The sequence below is a fragment of the Trachymyrmex cornetzi genome, unplaced genomic scaffold, assembly GCF_001594075.2.
Source record: "Trachymyrmex cornetzi isolate Tcor2-1 unplaced genomic scaffold, Tcor1.1 scaffold376, whole genome shotgun sequence".
Lineage (NCBI taxonomy): Eukaryota > Metazoa > Arthropoda > Insecta > Hymenoptera > Formicidae > Trachymyrmex > Trachymyrmex cornetzi.
In genome coordinates this window covers 280,565-305,886 of record NW_017298491.1, presented here as the reverse complement: position 1 = coordinate 305,886, position 25,322 = coordinate 280,565, and the positions used below count along the sequence as shown (strand labels likewise).

General features: G+C 34.9%; 1 protein-coding gene across 3 annotated transcripts in view; it reads right to left on the bottom strand.

The window, feature by feature from the left end:
* alpha-Man-IIb (alpha-Mannosidase class II b) overlaps window positions 1-25,322 on the bottom strand; it is a 239,758-nt gene that overhangs the window by 84,642 nt on the left and 129,794 nt on the right. The gene's annotated exons all lie outside the window — the stretch shown is intronic.

The window sequence follows — 25,322 nt, the reverse complement described above, 5'->3', positions numbered from 1 at the left end:
TATTTTTGTTAAATCAAGGTTAGATTGTAAACTTTGTTACCCGCCATTATTTAGTGCAACTCGTTCCACAACAATTTGTAATACGACGATACTGTGTGATATGAATGTCACACTTATTTGAATATCAAGCTTTGCAGTAAGGTATATATCAATTCAATTTATTGTTTACATGTAAGTTTAATGGATATAAAATCGAAACAAGCGGCGGTGATACAATTGACACCACCGCGGTGTCAATTGTAACAAGTTGCGGCGATGCCATTAATGATAAATATCATTTATAATTTGTTACTTTTTTAAATATCTATTAAGTTGAAATTAATGCCAAAGGATATATTTGTTTTCATAAAAAATTTCAATTTTTTCTTATTTATAATAAATTGGTTAGCTGCAAAAATATTTTTTTTGATTCAACCGACACCACTCTCCCCTACTGGTGGCTTGCTAAATTAACAAAATCCTTTCTCTCAGTATGCGGCGTAAATCCCAACGCGGCGTATTTGCCGGAATTACTCTATTCGTCCTCGGCCTAACTCATTAATTTACGTAATATGAAGTTGTCCTATGGGACACCAAATAAACGATAAGAGTAGTAATAGAAAAGCACGACGAACGATATCTCGATCGCGTGTCACGCGAGAAAGAGAGAGGGGAAGGATATAATTACGTCGCTGTCGCCGTCTGGAAAATTCGCCGTGATCAAGGGCAGAGAGCTGAGGGCCACCAAATGGAGAAGAACTCCACCATGCGCGGAGGTTGATAGATTAATCGCGAGCACAAAGAGCCGCCGAACAAAATCCATTACCGCAGTCTCGGTCTCTACTACCTCGGTCTCGGACCTCACTTCGCCTCCAAGAATGCAACGCCGCCGGCCTGTGTCGTTGTTGTCAGGATGAATCACCAACGCGGGTCAAAATCCTTCCGGGCACCCCTTTTAACCTGCCACACATGCACGATACACATGCATGCGGGAAGACTAAGGGAGACGATCCGGCCGACGACAGCAATTTTCATCGAGGGCCTGGCAGATCTCGAGAGGGAGAGCTTTTAAAGCACTTCCGTTAATCTGACCGGAAGTCGTAAAAAGCGCGCAGTACGAGACAATTATAACTCTTGCGCATTCATCGGTGGGCAAGATCGGTGCCTATACTTGAAACTTGAAGTCTGTATTTATATAAAAACGTTCTAATTGCAGAATGCAAATCGCAAAGACATAATGATATAGCTAATTAAGACAGAAAAAAGAAATATTTTATGAAAGAATTGGTATAGTGATAATATTTTAAGTCTAAGATATCGATTATTATTTGACAAATAATCAGAGTTTCACAAATTTCTGATTAATTATTATTCGTCAATTTAAATCTTATGGTTTATTTAATTTTTCAAGCATATTCCCGCGATCCTTCAAATATTCTTTAATTCATGAAACAGGACATTTATGAATAACTTGTTATTCATAATAGTTAGTAAAAAACTTGTTATTTCAATAAATTCAGACTAATGAATTATATTGTAGATTCTAATCATGATTTAGATAATAAATTCTACGTACGTTGAGCATTTTACACGCATTTAACATGTTTTCATCCTTTTCTTTCTAACACATCTTCAATTATATAATTACAATTCATTGTTATTATTCAAATTATACTATTATTATTTATTACTATTAAAAAAATGGCTGTAAAAAGATTAAATAACAGTGATAAAATGTTTCAATCGATTTCTCAAAAATCAAAGATTTATCATCGAAATCATTACATTCGATTTTGTCTCAATGTAATAATATAAGCAAATGTAATGACCGATAAATCGCGTTGGAATACCATAAAACTCACGCGAGGGCAAATAAAAGTCAGAGTCTTGAGATACTTCCAAGTAGTAAAAGTCCGACACTCGTAAGACACTCATAAGTAGTAACAGTCAGACACTGTGAACTACTTATACACAAGTAGTAAAAGTCTGACGTAGGACGCTCAGGTGGTTTAAGAAAAATTCATACGATGACTGGGACGTGAACGAGGCTGTAAAGCAGCGGGCAACGTTTCTTAATTAAATAATTCCCTTCATTGCTCGCAAATCTCGCGATACGTCGATTCCAGCGCAGCTAAAGTAATTAAATAAGTTTGAAAGTTCAGAGAACCCTTCTCCGAACTATCCCTTCCCTGATCCACCATAAAATTACTGTAACCGTAATGTATGGCTCTCCACATCGATCATGTCGTACGGAAACACGCCCAGTTTTATCGCATCCGATACGATTCGATGCGTGTTATTTTTTCGCTTATAAATCCCGTATTAAATCGGCAAACAAGTACGATCGCACGTCTAATCCATATAATACAAATCCGGGTAGGATTGAATATTTCGTAATCAACGTTTTTGCATTTCGCAGATCGAACGGATGTGGCGTATCCAATTTTCGACCGATGAATTATTTATGCCCTCCGTCGTTTTTTCGTCATCATAAATATTCAATTAAGCGATTAATGGAACAATGGACGGTCCAGTGTGATCACTGTGTGGGACGGATAATTGTACTTTTATCCGATTACCTCTTTGAACGACGATCTCTCGTATGAATGATTCAGCGGGTTAAAATACAACCGAGTTTCGTAAGTCTCCGCGGGGTCTAATCTAGAGCGACGTATTAGCGCTGCAATCAGATCTAATCGCGTAATCGCGATTTAACTTGCTCGCGGCACGCGCGTACGCTAGATAATTGAGAAGTTCAAGCGCCACAGTGGAACGTAAAATGTTATTTTTCCCAAGTAAATTAGTGAAGTTTGCGGAGTCTGGAATTTTTACGGAAAACTCAGTGATCAAAGTTATGCGTATGCAGTCAAAATTATGCGTATTCAAATGGATTTTCTCATGCTGGTTAAATTAACGTTAAATTAATTAGTAAATCGAGAGAGAAACGTATCGTCCGTAAAAAGAAAACTTATCGCTTCCCGGATACAAAATCGACTGACGTCGATTTCATGAGGGTGTGAGAGAGGATTGAAGAGTTAAAGAGATCAAATTTTACATAGCAGAAGCGCGAGATATTCAAGCGCAAAGCCTCCGCGCCTGGGCTTAATCCGCGAATTTTGGGATACACGAAAGACCGGAAGGTTTTATAACCCATGCACGCGGGCATTATTTCTAAGCTCCATTGCGCACGGGGAAGAAAAGAGCGGAAGACAGGCGGAGGAGGTAGAGAGAAAGGAAGTAAGAACGAAAGGAAAAAAAAAAAAAGAAAAAAAAGGGAAGAACCGATATCGAGCGCCGTGGAATTTCACGAACGAGCGATCGCAGCTGACGTGAGAAGTGCCGAGGAACTATGCGGAAGGGAAATTCCACGAGAGTAGACAAGGGGGTTGGATCCGGACGGAGGGGGAGGAAGGGTTGAAAAGGGAGAGCCGGGAGAGAATATGTTGAGAGTGGCGGTGGGAAGAGAAAATAAGTGGGCGCCTCCGACGCGGCTTTTATTGCAAAATTCATGCGAGGCGAGAGCGCGCACGAGCACGAGCACGAGCACGAGCACGCAATCGCGTCTAAAAATCCATAACACGCGCGCGCGCCTGGGTTTAATCCGCAACTGAGAGAGGATCCTCCCCGAGCGACGCGTAACGAAACGGAAAAATTACACAGCCGGCGCGTGATATACCGTAAAACAGTTATTCCTTTCGAGATCACCGATATGCATATGCAGCGCTGAATATTGCCAGAAGGATAGTATTAAAAATTAACATGCAGATTGTGTAACGCACGAATATCGATCAGCCTGTCGCGAGTATTCGCGAGCGCGATACCTTATAGTTATATTATCCAGAACAGAGAGTTAAGCAAACGAGCGTGATGGTACAGTTACACGTGCAGAAACGTGTAGATCTAATAATAATGCCATTATTTAAATTGATTTGCCGAGCGGTTTAACTTTATGAGACAGCAAATATGTTAATCTCCTGATACTCGCACTGATTACATTACTTATTTCACGATATGGTACAATGTACCTATATTTATCAAGTTAGACAACAAGTAATTTCACTTAATTTTTCAACACGCTTTATCTACTGGAATTAAGTTGTAATTAGCTAATTCAATTGCATTTGCGAGGTAGATGGGCAATATTTCAAATAATATTGACTTGGCAAGATAATGAGAACACCAACGTACTCTGTAATTTTCGAGAATCTGACCGCACGAATTAAGAGTAAATATTTTAGCAGGCAAACCGATTCACTTCTACAAATTATTTCACAGTATACCGCGCGAATCAAGCCGGCGCAGCTCGTCTACGGGGAATAATCGGCGAGCAGTCGTACGTAGATAATTCCATAGGAGGATTAACGTGGTGTACGGACACGATGCGCCGGTGCGTGGTGCACGCGCATTCCGCCCCCTTAGATTTCAATTCCAACGGCGATTAATACCGCTCCTAATAATCGGATTGTCGCAAGTAATACCGTTAATCAAAGGTATAAGCACTTTTCCCGCTCTACAAAATCACAATATGACACAATATCTCGCGAAAATAGGCATGTTCTTTTTAACTGAATTTCTTGCATTTAACATGGTGAGAACAGGAAGAAAAATGAACCGTGCAACAATTCCTTAGCTCAAAGAAATAATAATATTAAGAATCTTTATTTTAGACTGCATAAGTGAGAAATACAATCAATACTAGAAATTTAAAATATGTACTTGCACATATATAGTGTAGTATAATTCAAGATTGAGTTATTTAAAGCAACGAAGATCCAGCTTCGACCGTAATAGGCATTTTTAATTTCTAGTAAAGAAATAATAATATAAAATATAATTTATAATATATCCTGAAGAAAACCGCAGTAAAAGTCCAAGTTGAACTTATTTATGAAGACATTTTTATTTATATTGACAAAAATTAATAGGTACATCGTGAAAAACACTAGCAAGGTTAGAATAGCTCATGTTCTTTACTTGTTCATTGAAATTTAATTTGATTGGAATCTTAGATTTATACGCATATTTATTTTAAAAAATTTATTTTTTTTAATTAGTTATGATATATATCTTGAAGTAATATATATAAATATACATTTTTATTACTTTATGTATGTTTTGAAAATACTAATACCAAAATAATAAATACTAAAACGTACATTTCGTAACGATCGTTTCGCGTTTTTAAACATTAAAGTCAGTTGCGTACAAAATATGTGCTAATTTATTCAAATTTGTCACGCTGTGCTTAATCTCTTCCTTCTCTTCTGGCACGTTCGATGAAGCGTCATCCGCTTTCGCAATTATTTAACGAGCCCGAATAACGCGTGTATTACGGGAGCGCGTCGATTAAAATCAGTTATGTAAGTTATCATCATACAGATAACCGAGTCTCATTGAGCAATAAAAGTTATACAAATAAAGGTACAAATACAAGTTCGAAACAAATTCTTAATTTATTTTGCAACAATATTAAATCATGAAAATAATTCTTCTGCTAAGGCTAGCAGCACACACACACACAAAAGAGTAGCATTTTTTACACAGATTCAATACAGTTCATTTAATTTTAACTTTTTTTAATATATATAAGTATCGCCGGCGTAATATTGTGTAATATTGTGATGTATGCATGTCACTCTCTTTTCTATCCCTTTATTATGTACAAAAGTGATACAAAATAAATTGTGAAATATGATAATAACTCTTGATAAGAAGAAATATACGCCAAACAATGAGCGAAATAAATGTACCTCTCTTCTACTTATATTTTTATATCTTTATATCTTTTCCATTTATTCGGAGTTTGATCAACACTCAGTACGATTTTACGCGAATGCCGATCAAAAAAGGGGTTGTCTCTCACTCTCTGACAACGCAGTCAATTCCCGTCACAATGCGCTGTTGCGAACTTTTGACTGCGGTCATGAAAAGGGGAGACGAAGCCAAGCGAAGGAAGGTTGGGGGAACTTGCGAACGTCAGCAACGAGATGTCGACGTACAGATGAGGCGGGGAACAAAATAAAAGAAAAGGAAAAAAGAAAGGAAGGAAGAAGGGGGGGGGGGAGGTTCATAGAAGTGGTTCTCGATGAATCAAAGAGGTCCTTCTCATGCTTTTCAACTACTGGTATATACTTGTCACGGGCTTACATGCGCAAAGTGCAACGTACAATGATATTCAAAGATGCTAAGTGCACTTACGTCTCTTTTTCTTTCTCTTTCTCACTTTCTCTTTCGATACCGAGATCCGTGGATAGATTTTTTTTATAATTATATACGATTCAATGTAAATCTCGCAAAGAGTAATGTAAACGATAGATGTGTTGACCCAACGTCCCAAGTTCTCTTCGTGCAGTATCGATCTCGTTTCTGCCGCATTGCATTCCTATTCAAGGGAAGATAGTCAATGACGTCATTCTGCCTGCGATCTACGAACTTTGGTATGTCGAGTATACATAAGCTGAACTAGATTGCACGAGCTACGCTCGGTACATCCGGGCCATTTATTACAAAAATGTAATAGATAAAGTCATTTTATCAATAAAGTATATTATTCAATATTGATACACTGAAAAAAATTTCTGGTTGAAAATGGAGGAATCAAAATTTTCTGGTTAAATTTATTAGAATTCTAGTTGAGATAATCGAAATTCTGGTTGATACAATATTTCTGGTAAAATTTACCAGAATAATTATATCAATCAGAATTCTATAATTATCTCAACTAGAATTCTACAAGATTTAATCAGAAAATTCTGATTCGTCCATTTTCCACCAGACTCTTACTATTTAATCCAACCAGGCCATTTTTCTCAGTGTATAAAATGCGCCACTAATTAGAACTAATTTAGTATTAATTATAGTCATACCATCAACGTTCAAGAATAGTATGCAAAATTCGCATGCATATCAATGAGACATTATTGACGCAGAGTGTATAATGTTATTCTCTTTTAGTCGAAGTCTAAAATTTACCTATCATTTTCCGCTTCCTCGACTCGCCAAGGAGAGATTATATCGAAGCCAAGCCAAGCCAAGCCAGGCTATCAAGTTTTCCGCCGAGAGGAAAGATAAATAAGACAGATCCTTCTTATTCTTTCTCTTGATTGCGGCATAAGCAAACTTCTTTAAACTTTCGACTCGAAGAAAAAGCGTAGTAAAGGCGAAGAAGCGAAAGAGGGTTGAATTTGCGCGGAGAATGTCGTCAAAAGTTCACAGAGAATCAGAGAAAGAAAAAGAAAGAGGCGGATTGAAACAGCATTGCAATTTCCATTTTAAAATATTGTAAATCCATGAACATTAAGAATCAATCACATGATACTTTAAAGAATTAATAAAGCCAAGTCTTGAAAATATTTTAAATATGTACTATGCGAAAAGATCTATTTTACTGAAGTATGTTAGATACAGATCTGAAAATTTTGTTGAAAGTATCAACTTGAAATCCATTAAATTAATTACGTATAAATCTTAAATATGATGAGCAATGCTCATAAGTATTTTGATAGTCCAACAAATTGTTTTTAAGCTAAATTTTTTAATACTTCGGCATAACCTTCTGTATAGAATGTGTGTTATTCGTGCTAAATTCAAATAAAAACTGCAGCTTCTACAGAAAATTGCTAAATATAGTTCTGAGAATTAAGAAGCTATTATAATAATTACTTTTTCTCCTTTGTTAGTACTGGTATATCTATATTTCTTCCCGTTGTTTTTATAACTTTTTTAATTTAATTAATAAATTGAAAAAAATTCATTCCATATTATTACCTTTTCGCATTCTGTTAACCTTAATATTTTATAATTTTGCAAATTAATTTGTTCAAAAGAAATATATACAAAGATAAAAAAATTGTGAAGTCATTCAATGACTCGTAAAATTCCATTTTTTATCGCGTAGCAAAACCTGATGCAATTCATCTTCTCATTTCATAGTTATTTCAGAACTGCTTTGCGAGAGGTCGCTACTTTAACTGCTTCGACCAGACAGAAAAGTATAGGTGCCTATATACTTCTTACGAACTAAAATATTGAAGTCGTCCAAGGTCAGGATATGGTTGCCAAGACCGGAGCGACACGTACAAAGTTCATGAACAGTCTCGGCTTCTTGGAGGGGTAATCGAAGTTCGATTGTATATCGCGAGACACGAGTCCAGCGACGAAGCTTGCCTTTCATGAAAGCTCTCCGTTGAAGTCGACGAAGTTATCGGTAAATTCGGTGCACCGCGCGTCAAAATCGAGAGAGCCATTCGCACCTAGTTGGAAGGTAAAACCGAGACGGGAGTAAACTCGAAAACCAGGACCCCGAGTTGGCCAGGAAACCGCTCGGGAAACAAGTTAAGTAGTAATGCTCGGCGACTGATCGAACGGGTTGCCTCGAGCGTCATTGGCGACAGCACTTTGGCAAAGTACTCGATGCAAGGACCGGGCAACTCTATTCGCGATAGGAGATGAACGGTCGAATAAGGTTGTGTCTTTCATTATTCTCGAGTACTAGCTGTTGATAAGTAAACGAAACGCCAGAACAGATCAGTACGTATATCTTGTAAATTAATCTTCGGGTACAAATTATAAAATAATATAAATTAGAATTATAAGCGATCGAAATAATGCCATCGTTGAATTATAAAAATCAATAATAATTTATCGGTGAATAAGTAAGTGGGTAGCTGTAGTTTAAGCCTTCAATGCCACACTACGAGAACGATACACTTGGATATGTCCAATCCAATTTGATTGTTTATAACTTTCATAAAAATAAATTAACATATTGTAAATTTTTCTTCAATCGCGATATTAAAGGAATCCTGAAGTCTTCTCTATTTTAGAAACAAAAATAACATTATGTACTTCGTATTCGTTTCACAGAATTAATATTCCTTTTCTTATCTGGATGCAGATATAGTATTAATATTGGTAAGTTAGCAAAGTGTAATACATGTGAGACTTTTAAATCAAACTAATAGATTGCGCCGATTGCAAAACAGTAATAAATATTTCCAACACGTTTTCGCGCTTTACACGTTTTCTCTATGCGCAATGTCGTGCGTTTTAATACACGTTTCTTATTATTATTACACTCGAAAGTTTACAGCACAATGCGAAGTCGGAGAACAATGCCGAGTGCACAGGCAAGCAGACTCAAAAGAACGGCACCGCGTTTGCCTCATTGTCGCGGTGTCACGCGACTATTCTTGAATGGAGGAAGTTGCTGCTGCGGCTCTGATGGAGTTTCTTGCCCGCAATAGATTTTGTGGAAGGCCCTACGTATATCTTGGCTTGAAATGAATTTCTATTCGATCCGAAAGCGGAGATTACGCTTCAACATCGACGTAATTCGCTGCTTGAAGTTGCTCCCCTCTTCGCGGAGTGTATTTTTGCGTATTTTACCTTTAGACCTCGACAAACATCAATTAACGAATAAAATTAACTTTAAACATTTATATGTATTGTATATTATTTTTAAAAAATACTAGAACCTAAGATGACTGGTCTCAAATTGTCAAATATGTAAAAATCTCATTTCCCAATTATTTCTAATTTTTTTGTTTTTTTACGTGCGAATATTGATCGTTTTTCTCTTATTTTCTAGATATACTTAATTTATTATGATATCTCGCCGCGTTAGTCCAAAATTTTAATTAAAAATTCTAATCCTACACTAACGTTTCTTCCAGCTTTTCGATTATCACGTGTAAACAGTTTTGCTCAAGTATCTAATTATTTAAATGAAAGAAGTATCTAAAATTTACAGACTTAAAAATAATTTTGTTATCATCAAAGTAATTATGTAGGACGTCCAAGCTAGTCACTAAAATGTCAAAGTTTTTTGGAGCATTGTTCATTATAACATGAACGTTCTACGTAATAATTTTGATGGTCCAAATTTGCAGACCCAAAAATAATTTTGTTACCATCAAAATAATTATGTAGGACGTCCAAGCTAGACACTAAAATGTCAAAGTTTTTTGGAGCATTGTTCATTATAACATGAACGTTCTACATAATAATTTTGATGGTCCAAATTTCCAGACTCAAAAATAATTTTGTTATCATCATAGTAATTATGTAGGACGTCCAAGCCAGTCAGTAAAATGTCAAAGTTTTTTGGAGCATTGTTCATTATAACGTAAACGTTCTACATAATAATTTTGATGGTCCAAAATTATTTTCAGATGCAGCTAAATTTTTAAATATTTCCGAAAAATCGTTTGTTCTGTATTTAAAATTTCCCGAACTCTTTACAAGTAAAAAACAAAAATTTGATTAAGCAAGGAAATTTAGACCTCTCTTTACATTAATTCAAGTAAAAATGATAAGAAAATGAAAGTCCGTTTATTTTTACTCAACGGCACACAAAGGATAAGTGCCGTTGCATACTTCTGTAACTAACATTGACGCCCGGTGAGATTTCTCATTAGTGAGGCTAATTGATATTTGCCGGCCTGTCTGACCAGAGGCATGCGGCCTGCGTTTACCTGTCGCCAACGCCGCTCGTCCACGGTTACCCGCGTATTGTAATCCTCTCTGATGGAGAGCCTCCTGCAGAAGCATTCCTGCGGGGGTTCAATTAGAGGATTCGGCTTGTTACACGTGGGCGCAGCGGAGGCGAAAACCAAACCCAAGGCGCCGGCGGTCCGTCGTGAATTAGTACATCGCCCGATGTAATTACACGACACTGCCGGCTGGTCACAATGAAACTGAGAATATCTTGAGAACAGAGGCGTTGGGCATTCGCACCGCAAATAAAATATTTTCTCGCAATGACTTTCGAAATTGCGAAGATAAAATAAAAGACAGAATACCCACAACAAAGTTTCCCCGACCAAACTTTCCTTTTTTTCGCACAAACTTCTTTCTTCTGATCCGCGCGTGAATCGAAGTTTCAAGTATAATAACGATGGCTCAGAGGAATAAAAATCGAGCGAGTAAAAAAAAATTTTGATACTTTTGCCTTATATTCTTATTTCTTTTTATTATAAAATTAAAACTAAACTGTAGTTCATTGCTTGATACCGAAATATCGATGTATATATTGTCCATAAAAAACTTGGTTCTGTATTAAATTTCAATAAATCGTGCATGGAGATAAATCAGAAATTTTTCTCTTATTTTAAATGTGACGCTCTTCCATGTTATTTTCATATAATTTTCTCACATGATTTCGAGTAATTGAAAAGGTGATTCCTTTGTACCGTTTTGGCATTCTAATAAGCCGAGCAAAAGAAATGCGGACAGTTACTGAAATTGATCAATCGAAGCTCTGAATGATCATTGATCCGGTAGTAAAAGTTGTCATATTCGATTAATAGCGACGACGTAGGCGGCAGGAGAGCAATCTCGAAAGTTCGACCCGCGCTGGGCTTTCGAGCTTAATCTACGGCCGAGTCAAATATTGGACTTTCGCGTGCACCGGGAACAGCGAAGTTTATTGAATTTCGTATTGTTTACACCGTGAGTCCGCGGGCGTCGTTTAATTGACGTTTGTCACGTCGCGGAAAATTGACGCTCGCATGAGCTACTTCATCGCGCCGATCGCACGAGCTACATCGCGCGCTTTGGGACTCGCGACGAGGAAACTTGATTTATTGCGAATTTACTAGAGCAAACGGGTCGACATCGTAGCGTATTTTAACGATAAAAGCGCAAAAATATCAAAATAATCAGATACTTTGTAATACCAACTTTCACGTTTTCCATTATTGCAATAATTTCTACGAAAATGCCGAGATAATTGCGATTATACACGGCGACGCGTCGGACAATATGGGTTTGATGGTAATCATGTCTCATTAACGTAAATTAGTTATATTGATCAATTATCGACAACAGCATGCATACACCTGTCGACAGCAATTTTTTGTACTATCAAAAATTCTCGCATTGACAGACATTATAGATTTAAATAATGTTAAGAATCTTTATTTTATAGACCGCATATGTGAGAAACACAATAATCAATACTAGAAAAGTGTCTCTATTATAGATTTACATATTCGGAAAACAAATCTCATATCTGAATCAAGTTGATTATGCATGGAAAGAACAGTTTTGCTGAAATATCTACACTGACAAAAATATTCCAAGTTTTAATAAATCGTTTGTTTGAATAGTGCAAACTGAATATTTATTAAATATAAAGATATATAGTGAACGTAAAAAAAGTATTCGTACAAAGAAAATATTTTTTTTTTAAAAACCTTATTTTTAAATAGTAAATATTATCCACAGCAAAAAACGACTCGTCGAATTGACGTCAAATCGTCGATATCGGTACGATATGATTTAGACATCAATTCGACGTCGACTGGACATCTAATTATGACGCGACTATTTCTTGTTGAATGATTAATAACAATTTCTTCATAAAGAATAAAATAAACTGTATGTTTCTCAAAATTATATGTATATTATATATCAAAAAAATGTGTATTTCTCTCTTAAAATTGCCGTGTTACGTTTTTTTGAAGCCTCTTTTCGTGAGGTTGAACCAATATGGCGGACGGAATTCTTAAAGGTCTTTCGATTTCAGCGAAATTTCGTATAAGGGAGATTTAGGGGTTGCTGATTTCGAATCCGGATTAAAAATTTGAAAATTCAAAATGGCTGAACCAATATGGCGGACGGAAATGTTAAGTCTTCCGATTTCAGCGAAATAAAGCATTAGAAGGTTTTCGAGGTCGCTAATGCCGAATCCGAACTTAGAATTTGAAAATTCGAAATGGCTGTACCAATATGGACAGAAATGTTAAGTCTTCCGATTTCAGGGAAATAAAGTATTAGAAGATTTTCGGGGTTGTTGATGCTGAATCTGATTTTAGAATTTAAAAATTCGAAATGGCTGAATTAATATGGCGGACGGAATTGCTAAAAATTCTTAGATTGCAGTGAAATTTAGCAATTAAGGATTTTCGGAGTCGTTGATTTCTGTTGAAATGTAGATTTTGGGGGTCGCCGATTTCGAATCCGAACTTAAAATTTGAAAATTCAAAATGGCCGAACTAATATGGCGGCTTGAAATTTTACGAAAATGTTAAATATATTTCAATTGCAGCAAAATTAAGTATTAATAGGTTTTCGGGTTCGTTAAGATCGAATCCGTACTTAGAATTTGAAAATTCGAAATGGCTGAATTAATATTGCGGATGGAAATGCTTAAAATTTTCAGATTTTAGCGAATTGAAGCATTAGAAGGTTTGCGGTGTCGCTGATGCTGAATCTTGTCATGTTTTCGATTTGTACTAGGGCCTAGACAAAAGATTCGAACATGTTACATATTCGATTTATTCGAAGTTGAAAAAAATGAACATTTAATTCGAATATTGTGGACAATTGCAACAGTTCGAACTAAAGCAGTAATCAGTCAATGAAATGTCAATTCGTTATGTCTGAAGTTCGAACGGCTCAAACAGTTTGTAAATATTTCGTAACTTTCTAATTCTTTTTATTCAAATTTTAATACTTCTCTTCAAATTTTTACCTAAGAAAATTAACAACATTTCTTAAAAATTTTCCATATGTTAATTTTGAAATATTTGAAATTTCTATGATTTTATGTAGGTATAATTTCTTATTAAATATTATAAAATCTAAAAAAGTTTAAACTTGAAAGGAAAAAATTGAATCAGATAATTTTCTGCATACAAACTCTATGAAAGCATGTATTTAATAATACATATAGGAAAAGATTTCTCATCCTATAATTTTAAAGAACTAATTTTAACTAGTTTATATTATAAAAATTTTTTTTTTAAATTATACCTAAATAAAATCATAGAAATTTCTTATATTTCAAAATTAACATATGGTAAATTCTAAGAAAGGTTTAAAAGTTGTCGAATATTTCTGAGGTATCAAATTGTAAAAAGTATTCAAATTCATATAAAAATTATAAGACAAATTTTCAACAGGGAAATCAGATTTGGATCCATAGAACTAACTTGTAAAATTTTAATACTTTTATTACGTATAATGACGTAAAAATCAGTAATTTCACAATTCGCATTTGTAGAAAAAACGATTGCAACCTCATTTGATCTTTGAATATTATATCGTCGACGATTTATTCCAGGATGTAAAGTAAATGATAATTGTCATTCCATTATTTTATCACATTCCATTTATAATATTGTTCTTGTTTCTTTAATTCTTCATACATCATTAAATATGACAGTGCAAACACATTACATTTACGCATTATGTGCTCGAGTTTTTACCGCTATTAAGCTGGAACCACCACCAGCGCAAATTGAGTCCGGACATATTGAAAAATTTAGTGCTCTTTTGTTGCTAATTAGTTGCTCCAGAAAGAATTTTGTTGCTCCAACCGATTGGCAGTAAAAAAAATAAAAAATGGGTCGGTCCAGCTTAATGGCAAGCTGGACCCCCCCATAGTCAAAAAATATATGTATATAGAGCTGCAATATCAAAAAAACAAGTACACCAGAATTTGTTGCTCTTTTGTTGCTCCAAAATAGTGTCAAGAAATATCAAAAAAATTAAATTGTTAAACAAATATCGATAAATAAACAAAATTGCATCGCCACGCGTAGCAGCGTCACGATTAAAAGCTACATGTACAGAGTTAGTTGCTCGTAAGTTTTTGGGACCAAAATGTTCCTTGTAACGTATACTATCGAATACGGCGCCCGCGTCAAGTACCATATTGTCTCAAACATTGTTTAAAGAATTTGTTGCTCGTAAGTTTTTGGTACCAAAATGTTCCTTGTAAAGTATGCTATCCAAATATAGCCATTTCCGATTTTGTTGCTAACTATAACACATGTAAAATAATTAGTTTATCAGCGACGGCGCTCGCGCCGAGCACTTTGTTCACTCAAAGATTGTTTAAAGAAATTGTTGCTCATAAGTTTTTGGTACCAAAATGTTCCTTGTAACGTATACTATCGAAATATACCCATTTCCGATTTTGTTGCTAACTATACACATGAAAAATAATTACTTTATCAGCATCGGCGCTCGCGCCGAGCACTTTATTCATTCAAAGATTGTTTAAAGAATTTGTTGCTCGTAAGTTTAGCAACAAAATCGGAAATGGGTATATATTTCGATAGTATACGTTACAAGTTACAAGGAACGTTTTGGTACCAAAAACTTATGAGCAACAAATTCTTTAAACAATGTTTTAGACAATAAGGTACTCGGCGCGGGCGCCGTCGCTGATAAACTAATTATTTTACATGTGTTAGAGTTAGTAACAAATTCGGAAATGGGTAGGTATATTTCGATAGTACACGTTACAAGGAACATTTTGGTCTCAAAAACTTACGAGCAACTAAGTCTGTACATGTAGCTTTTAATCATGACGCTGCAATTTTGTTTATTTATCGATATTTGTTTAACAATTTAATTTTTTTTATATTTCTTGGCACTATTCTGGAGCAACAAAGTCTGGTGTACTTGTTTTTTTGATATTGCAGCTCTATATATGTTTTTTGACTATGGGGGGGGGGGTCCAGTTTGCCATTAAGCTGGACCCACCTATTTTATATTTTTTTTACTGCCAAACGGTTGGAGCAACAAAATTCTTTCTGGAGCAATTAATTAGCAACAAAAGAGCACTAAATTTTTCAATACGTCCGGACTCAATTTGCGCTGGTGGGGGTCCAGCTTAATAGGGGTCGAGTTTTTTTTTAATTTCTAAATCCAAATTTAAATTTTTATTTATTCGATGATCAACTGCTTCATTCGAATCAACTATGAAAAGCTACATAAACTCGTCAGATAAAACATTACAATTACTGGGAATCCAAGCTTTTGCAAGATTAAAACGATAAAAAGTACCTTTTATAAAAGATACGATAGAAGATGATATATTACAACACTGTAATAAACTCTCCGATATTGACAAGTATGTACACGAAACTTGAAAATATGATTTATCAAATTAAGTAAATTAAGTAAATTATCTCTTTATATTTGGATTATTTCTTAATAAAATATAATTTCTTTATTTCTATTTTAGTATTTCGTGTGAAGCAATATCAAAATTAGTAAAACTGCGTAGGTTATCGCCTATTTTTGAGGAACAAGCAGTATGTGTCTTAGAAAATATAATTGAAGTTAAATCATGTGTACGTGACTTTGCTCTTAAATATAATGCTCAACCTCTTTTGGCAGATTTAATTAAATCTGATACTTCAGTAAGTGATATTTGATAATACCATTTGATTATATCACTCTCGATTATCTCACTTGCTTTCTTATTGTCAGTATTCCGAGAGAAAAGGTACAGTATTGGTAACAAAAAAAAATAATTATTCACAAATGGCCGATTATCATTGGATTACTTTGTTAAAATTACAAAATACAATATTTTTTTGTAAGATGAACAAAATTTTTTTATTTAACAGTACAAATTTATTTGGTTACTCACGTTTTGTAAATACCAATGTAAAATTTGGTTGTCATTACAAAATAAGTGTTCTTTTAGTAATTTCAACAAAATAATCCACTATAGTAGAGCAAGGAATGTTTCGCGGAACTATCAGAGATGGCGTGTCTTCTCGTAAGAGAAATTCAACGTCTACCTCTATAAAGCCGAGACGATTAGAGACTAATCTCGTGGACTTCTCGGTTCTCGCCACATCATGATCAATCATGGTAACTATTTTTTCAGAGCGATTAGTAATCTCAATTGCTTTAAATCTATATATATTTTTGCTAAGCTAAGGAAATTCAAAAACGTCAAACATAATCACTCTGTAGAAAGTGAGAGATACTTATATATTATTCATTTTGTTCCAGTAACAAAATGTTCTATTTCTAATTACAAAAGATTTATAAACATTATACAAAACACTTTTGTACCATTAAATGATTAGTTTAGTTAATAAATTCAACAAATTAATGTTGTCGTGGTAACCAACGGTTTGATTGATCATATATCAACAAATAGTTTTTGTGTCAGTAACAAAAGTTTGGTTATTGGTACAAAACATTTCTCTCAGTATATTGACAATATGACTCCGAAAGAGAAGCTACGGACTGTCTTAATTTCTATGAAACTTGGCGAACATATTGAGTGTTCCTTCCTAATAGAATATTATGCATCAAGAAAGAAAAAATATGAATTAAAATGGTTATTTATTATCTTAAAAATAATTTATTGTGTCTGCGCCTAAAAGAGAATAATATTATAATTTATCAGGAAAGAAAATTGCTCGCCAAGTTTTTTTAGACATTAGTAGGTTTATTGTGACAAAATATTTTTAAAATTACCTGCATTCGAAAATAGTTGGTTGTTGATACTAGCAATGAATAATTTTTTATCATTATATTTCTATATTTATTGCAAAATAGTGAACATAATCGAACTATATCCGTTGGTTTAGAAAATTTAGGTAATAATAATCGTATTAATCTCTGAACAACGGGGTGGTGGAGGTAGGATGATAGTCGCTTCACGTGAAAATTTATTACGTATGCAAGGGGAAGGGTATTATAGAATAGTTTTATTTATATAGTAGAAATAAGACGTTATTTTTCAATTTTTTTTTTAATTACAACTTTTTAATAAAAGATGTGCTAAGTCTAAAACCTGTTTTAGATTTGATCCATTAAATTTCTCAGATTGTAGTGAAATTTAGCAATTAAGGGTTTTCTCAGGGTCGTTGATTTCTGTTGTGAAACTTGAATAAGTATGTAAAATAATATAAAGAATAAGAGTCAACGAGTGATAAATAAGAAAAGTCAGGTTATAAAAATCAGGGTGATGTGAGGTCAGCGCGCACGAAATGGGCTAGTAATTATAAAAAATATATCATTTTAAAAATAAATTAAAAATTGTAATATCGTTTGAACGCTCAAAAAGTATTTGTATAAACGAGAAATTTAACTTTTAAAATAAAAAATATACGCGAAGCTTGTTTATGTTAGAGCAGAATGTACTCATTGCTAATTAATGTTTATTTTCTACAAATAAGGCTTTTTTCATAAAAAAATATGTCCTTGTACAAATACTTTTTACATTCACTGCATTTGCTAGTACAAGAATCATTAATTCAATTAATAAAACAATCCTTTTTATTGAGTAAATATTTACTTAATACAAGTAAATGTTTAGTTGGCACTATTCAAATAAATATTTATTAAAATTTATATTTTTTTCTAAAAATTGCGCTAGACACATATCGTATTTGAAAATAATTTAGTTGGACTATAAAATAATTCTGTAGAGTGCACAAAATGGTTGCTGGATTATCAAAATCTTTTGCATGCTCACCACGCTTCAGTTTTCTACATAATTATTTTGATGGTACAACAAAATTATTTTCTACTTCAATTTTTAGATATTTCAGCAAAATCGTCCTTTCCATATGGATACCTTTAATTAGTGCATTTCCATATTTATTAACGTAAAAAATTATTAAACGGGATGGTAAAATAAATAAAAAAAATAAATATCGCTTGAAATAGACAGATTTTTCCACTTGCGGTAAAATCTGGTTTTAGATCAAGTTACTTTCGCTGAATAAATAATCCAAATGTATATCTACTTAATGATCGATAATATTGATCGCTGGCGCCGTATCGGGAGACTCACAATCGGCAAGAATTAGAAGGAACATCCCGCGAAACGTGAGAGAAAACGCGTTATCGCGCGGGGAAACGCTCCCCTCGAAAAGTAGCCTCGTCACCGGAAAACGAGGGCGAGAGACGGAGTCGGAGACGAGGGATGGGCGAGAATAAATGCGACGCTCTACATAGAGGAGGGCAATCCCGGAAATGCCTTTGCAAATCAGAGCAGCTCGCCCGGTGCGCGCTGCTCTGATCAGTTCAAAAGAACCGTCTTTCTCTCCCATCTACCCATCCCGCGCTTCCTTCCACTCCCCCTTCTATCTCTTTTTTCTCATCTACCTCCTCTTCCGCGTTTGTTTGGTCCTCCTCCACGCTACCTCTTCCCGAGACCGTACAATCCCATCGTCGGCGTCGAGTCGCGTCTGGCAGGAAAAAGAAAGATGGGGAAAAAGAAGAGGGAAGGGCGGGAGGGAAACATGGTAACGCGGGAAAATCCTTTGAGAAACATCTTCGGTCCTTGCACAGCACGATACTACTTGCAAAGCAGGGCGTGTAAGATATACGTGTAAAAAGGAGAGTGAAAGAGGGAGAGCGGTGTATTCGACACAGTCAAGAGCAGTCAAGAGATTCCGAAAGTACTCGTTATGAAAATGCACATGGCTGCAGAGACAAAGCAGCGGAGTGCGTGCGTGAGAGAGATTGATTTTCAAATTTCATTTAATTACGTGAATCTCACGTGCTTTTTTTTTCTCCTCGCGATGAATATGTACATATAGTTCACTGTCTCTCGTGAGCGGATAAGCTCGCTCGGAAGAAGAAATGGTCTTTTGTGAAGGATCCATCGCGTAATCTCGCCGCAGGATCTTCTATTTGAACGCACATACTGCTATACAAAAGGAGATTTAAGAGTCTTTAAGAATAGCCAGTAGGAAGAAGAGGAAACACACAAATTTGTTCGAATGATATAAATCCGTATAAAGCAACAACTTATTCAGAATAGATTGCTGTATAATTGATATAACGATCTGTATCGTTTAAGAGTTTATAAAATATAAAATAAATGAAAACGCGACATTTAAAAATTACCGCATATCAAAACCTATAAAATTATTAGCGTTTAAAACAAGATTTTACTTCACGTTCAATATTTGTAAAAGAGTTTAAATGTCATTTATAATGGTGACGCACAAAATATTCTCTACATTTTATGCGAATATATATTTAACAAAAGTATAATTTATATCTGGAAACTTTTACTTTTATTCTGACATTATAAATCTGACATAATAAATCTTTAATTAATTATAAGTTATATTTGAAATATTCGTTCAAAATACAGCGTACATCCTGTTCTGCTTGAAGCAGAAACTTACTTAATTCGATAATTTGATATTTGTGCTAAAAAAGATCTGTTTAAAACTAGAAGGTATTCACGTGAAACGTATCAAAAAGATGAATAGCAGCCAACTGTGTTAAACGGCGAGTACTTATTTTGTTTACTGCACTGTGTAATCAATAAAACGCGTTAAAAGTGCCTTATCGTCCACAACCACGGCAGATACGACGACCACCACACCCATTCGTCAACGACGCTATCGTCGTCGACTCTGGTTACGGTACAGAAAATCCAGTAACGAAGTCGTTTCTTCGTGGATTACGCGGATACGCCTCGGTGCCTTTTGTGTAGCAAAAGGAAAGAAGAGAGTTACAACCGCGAGAAGATGGAACGACGAGTAAAAGAGACTCCCCGTCGTATGGCCATGGGTTTACTTATTCCTTACAGTCGATGAATCTTCCTTCCTTTCACGTCTCGGTTTGCGAATTACGTTTTCATCAGGTTCAAGTGGCCGTTTATCGATTGCCGATGAACGAAGGAGAGGAGCGCGCGCGCGCGCGAGAGCAAGAGAGTCCCACTTGTGTGATCGGTGTACTACTGAAAATAATATTCTTTGAGAATTATTCCGTAACGTCGAGCACCGTAACGACGACGCAAACGGCGGTGATATTAAATTAAATGGAGGGTGCCCACCGCGACAAAGCGAATAGACATTGTTTGAAGCGGGATTATAAGCGGCGATGCGAGCCATTAAATTATTAATGAGGATTTTCGCGTAAGGCAGAATACGTGTGTTTCGTAAAGCGGGATTCAGTCCGTAAATCCCGTGAAAATTACAATAGCACACGCGCTCCGAAAGATCCACGCGTGTTTCCTGGTCTATCTTAGCCACTTTACGCAGCAAAAAGAGTTTTCGCGTTGTTAGTGAAGCACGTACGGTCCTTTTGAGCACGTACGCTTGCATAGTTGCACGAAAATCGCGACGTAATTATATAAAAAATGCTAAAAATAAAACAACGCCCACAAATTCCGAGAATATTGGAGCTTGATAAACCGACTGTGTTGAATTTTGTATATATGGGCGACACTACGAATAATTGCCTGAGCATTAGGGAGAGAGAGAGAGTACCTATATAAGTATTTATCTTCGGTATAAAATAAATAATTTTTAGGCAACGTTCGAACTTAACATGAGAAGGTTCTAAACTCGTTTGAAAAAACAACATAAATATATATAATTAATGCTCAAAGTAACGCTTTAATGCTCTAATCCTATCAAAGAAAACACGGAGTTACTTGAATAACAAGAATAGGAAGGAAATCATGACCCAATTTCGAAGTAAGTCGTCTCAACTTTTTGAGACGCGCTACTCAACGCGACTTTCAACTCTTGAAGTCTGCTCTCGTACTCTACGAAGAAGAAGGTATCACGTTTGAATTATGTCTTAAAATGTCAAGCGCACGAGACACGATCTGTCTGGAGAGCTTGCATTGGGACGAGCTAGGATTTTCGAGTCTTGTAAAAAATGTATTGCTACCAACGCAGAATATAAAATGTATACCAAAAGCTTTCCTTATTGTTAGGTATATTTCCACAAAAAAAAAAAAAACATAAAACATTCGTTTTTTTCGAAAAGTAAATAAAGTATTTTCTGTGTGATTTCATCGCCTCCTTACATTTTTATAAAAGCGATCAAATCACACAGGAGATATTTTACTTAATTTTCTATATGCCTCGGTGCGATACACTATTTATTAATTCGATTGTGAGTCTTTTTTGCACGCAACTTATCATTCATAATCGCTTACAATCCAACATTTAACACAATAAAGTAGTGTAACTTTATAAAATATATATATGTATATATCTTAATATTCTCTCTACTTGACACAATACTTACAAAACTTGGTAAAAAGGATTCAAGTTTTTAAGAATAGCTAGAGCTACGAGGAAAGAGAATGAATTTGTTCAAATAATATACATGTTATACATGGAAAAAACAATCATAATTGACAAGATGTAGGGTAACTCCGGGATTTACGCCGCAGAAGTCAGAAAAAACAGAAGGAGTGGGGGTAATTTTCCCGCAACTACTCTGTTACATGTCTTTATGTTATATTAGTATCGTGTTATGATTTCAGCTTCTTACTATTAATATTAATGAAATTATTGTGAGTTGAATCGATTTGTCACTGTAATAAGTAACGCCATCATAAATTATAATCTACATAAAATGATTACTGTAGGGCGTGTAAAAGACTCGGTGGTTATTTCGTGATACATACGTGTAGTGGAATAGTAAAGCATGTTGTGTAGCAAAATACAAGTGCTTTGCTTTCGTATTCTTTGTTTAGTTTGTCTTGTATATATCCCACCTGTTTGGAATATACGGCATTTTTAGCAAGCAGGATTTATGCCCAAAGCATACAAAGCACGCAGATTGAATTCAGTACACTAAATGCAATAAACACATTATATGAAATATGTACCTCGTGTCATAAGACTTGTAATATATGTAGGAAAATTGTAATTATTATTTATTACTTCATATACATATTTACCATTCTTATTCCTTCATAAAACTTTACAAACACATTTTATAAGTTATTGTGTTATTATACGTTTTATTTATATGTATTGTTTGTAAACTTTTCATGAGCCCCTCTCAGCCTATGAGTAGCCATATATCCCACCCCTATAGGATACGTGGCAAAAATACAAGGATTTCAAAAAGTTCATTTTTTAATATGAAAAATAAATATTTCTCTCGGATTTCTAATATTTTTTTCAGAGTAGTAGACAGTACAAAGTTTTTACTGATATAGTTCGTTTACTATAAACATAGTAAATAATACTTAATAGATTAAATTTTTGATAGGTGCGGCGTATATATTGGAGTTACCCTATTTAACAATGTACATTTGATTAAGCAAATTGTAGTTGAAGTAAATAGAATTTCTGGTTATTATGATCAAATATTTTGATACGTAACCAAAATATTTAGGTATAATATCGGTTAGAATTTGATTAGTGCGTATAGTAGTAGTATCAAAGTACCTGATTATTATGACTTTATAGGAAAAGGAGAATGTTTGGATTCGTGACATGTATTAAAAGAATATTGGAATTAAATAGAATTTCTAGTTATCATAATTAAATGATCTGATATTTCAACTAACAGTTTTGTCATTTTCACCATAAATCTTGCAAATAAATATGTCTGGTTACCGTAACCAAAATATACGCAGCCAAATTTGTCTGGTTATTTTAATCAAAATTATGGATCGTTCATGTTCCAAACATATATCAAGTTTATTCCACCAATTTTTTCAGTATATACGACAAAAAGCCATTCAGAACAAATTTCCATATAGCAATCTGTATCGCTCATGAATTATACTAGATAAATAAAAACGTGATATTTGAACTTGTTTTATCAAATACACATGTTATAAGTCGTGCAAATATATTTAAACATATGTGACATGAATGTTTTAGAAATGCAAAAAATGTATCAAGACACTTCGTATGAGCTGTGAAAGCAGATCAATATGCTTCAATTGCGAGCTACTTTGTTTTCGTTTTCTCGCAAGTCGATTCGGCTCTCGGAAGACGCAAGAGAAACCGTCGCGTCAGAATTATGTCTTAAAAACGTCAGATACACAGAGTACCTATCCCACTCCGAGAAGTTGTAGACAACGCTTTGCGCGATGAGAGAGGTTCGGAGCAGCGGGGATGGATATGAATTTCTAGAAAGGTTTGCTTAAGCAAATTGCGAAATGCAGCTTGCTAACGGATGGGCAGAGAGAGAGAGAGAGAGAGAGAGAGAAAACGAAACAGAGGGAGATCCTGAATTGCACGCCTTCGCTTCGCTCGGACCATGGTCTCTTGCCGATGCTTTCGCACTCGAGAGGAAAAGCTCCAGTCGGTGACGAGAGCAAAACGAATTTTGGCGGGAATGTTGGCCGCGTGAAATATTACCGTCCGGTTGAACGTACTGTTTGTTCAGAATCGTGATTAGCTTCCCAACCACTGGAGGATATTTTTCAAGCTTCGAAAATTTTCTTCTCTAGAAAACAACTCTAAATTAATCTAGCAACTCTCTGTATCATCGTGTATCAATAAAAAGAAAAATTTAACTTGTGTTTTAAAAGGACGACTGCTCACATTTATTTGAACTCGTATACAGACGAGATTTTATTTAATTAATACATCTCGCAATGATTTATTTCCACGCGATTCGAAACTTGCATCGTAAATTTAACAGAAATATGCATTTACTTCTCGGTAAAGTTCTCTTCATGATGAAAGTCACTCGCAATCTCTGTTTAAACCGAACCAAACGCGAAATAAATTACTAGCTGAATATACATACGAGATATACATATATATGTGTTGCCAATAATATTATTCTCATAAACGAATGGTCACTTACGCAAAACGATTGTTCCAACGAATTACGAGTAAAACATGGTCGTCGATGCAATTTTCTAAATGCACTAGTAACTTGCTAGTAAAGTGATACTCGTGTTTGATGTTACCCGCGATCCGCGATGAATTATAAACGGAATACGCTCGTTCGCGGGTAACGAGCGTCGAAATAAATACATCGTAATCGGTGTAAATTTCTCTGCACGCGCCGTTGACTATAGCACGATACACAGCCGCATGGCAATCATAAATGCAACCCTTTGCTCTTTGAGTGCTCAGCCGTCAATACGATCATCAATATGCAACTCACTCACTGCGAACTGCACCGCTCGCACGAGATTACGTTATACTCCTGATTATGGCGCCAGCGAACCATTTTCGAGATGGAAACCAATTCATTCGTCGGATATACATATCTATGATCTAATGGCGCTTCCATATTAACTGGTTTCTGTATGGACTAAAGATATTAACCGTAATTAAATGGAGTACTAAAAACATAGGATGTATTTATACCCGTTTATATTAGAATTTATATTCGCTCATGCATATACTAAATTTTATAGCATTTCTCTTTCTCTCCTTTCTTCTTTCTTCTTTTATTTCGATTTTCTTCATTTTATTTAATTATTATACTATATTATATTTTCTTTATTATGTATTATTTTCTTTATACTCCATTTTCTTAGTAACTATTGTTGCTTTCCACTTTGTTTCTTTTTTGTACCTATATCCTTAGAGGACTTGCCCTAGAACGTTAATAAATGCTTTATCTATCTCCCTCTATATCCTCTGTCTCTCTCTCTCTCAAAATAGTTTAGATTATTTACACGTTGAAATCAACATACCGCCGTAACTGCGAAGGAAAACTTCACTTTCCTTACGTAGGTATAATAATAAACGGATGGATGAGCAACTTTGCATCCATCAGAGTTGGGTACACAACGAAACGTCTGAAAGGAAGTTACAGCTTCAAGTAACTATTATACTTCCGTGTAGAAGCGCCGAACAATAGGCATATTATCGGAATTCCATAGT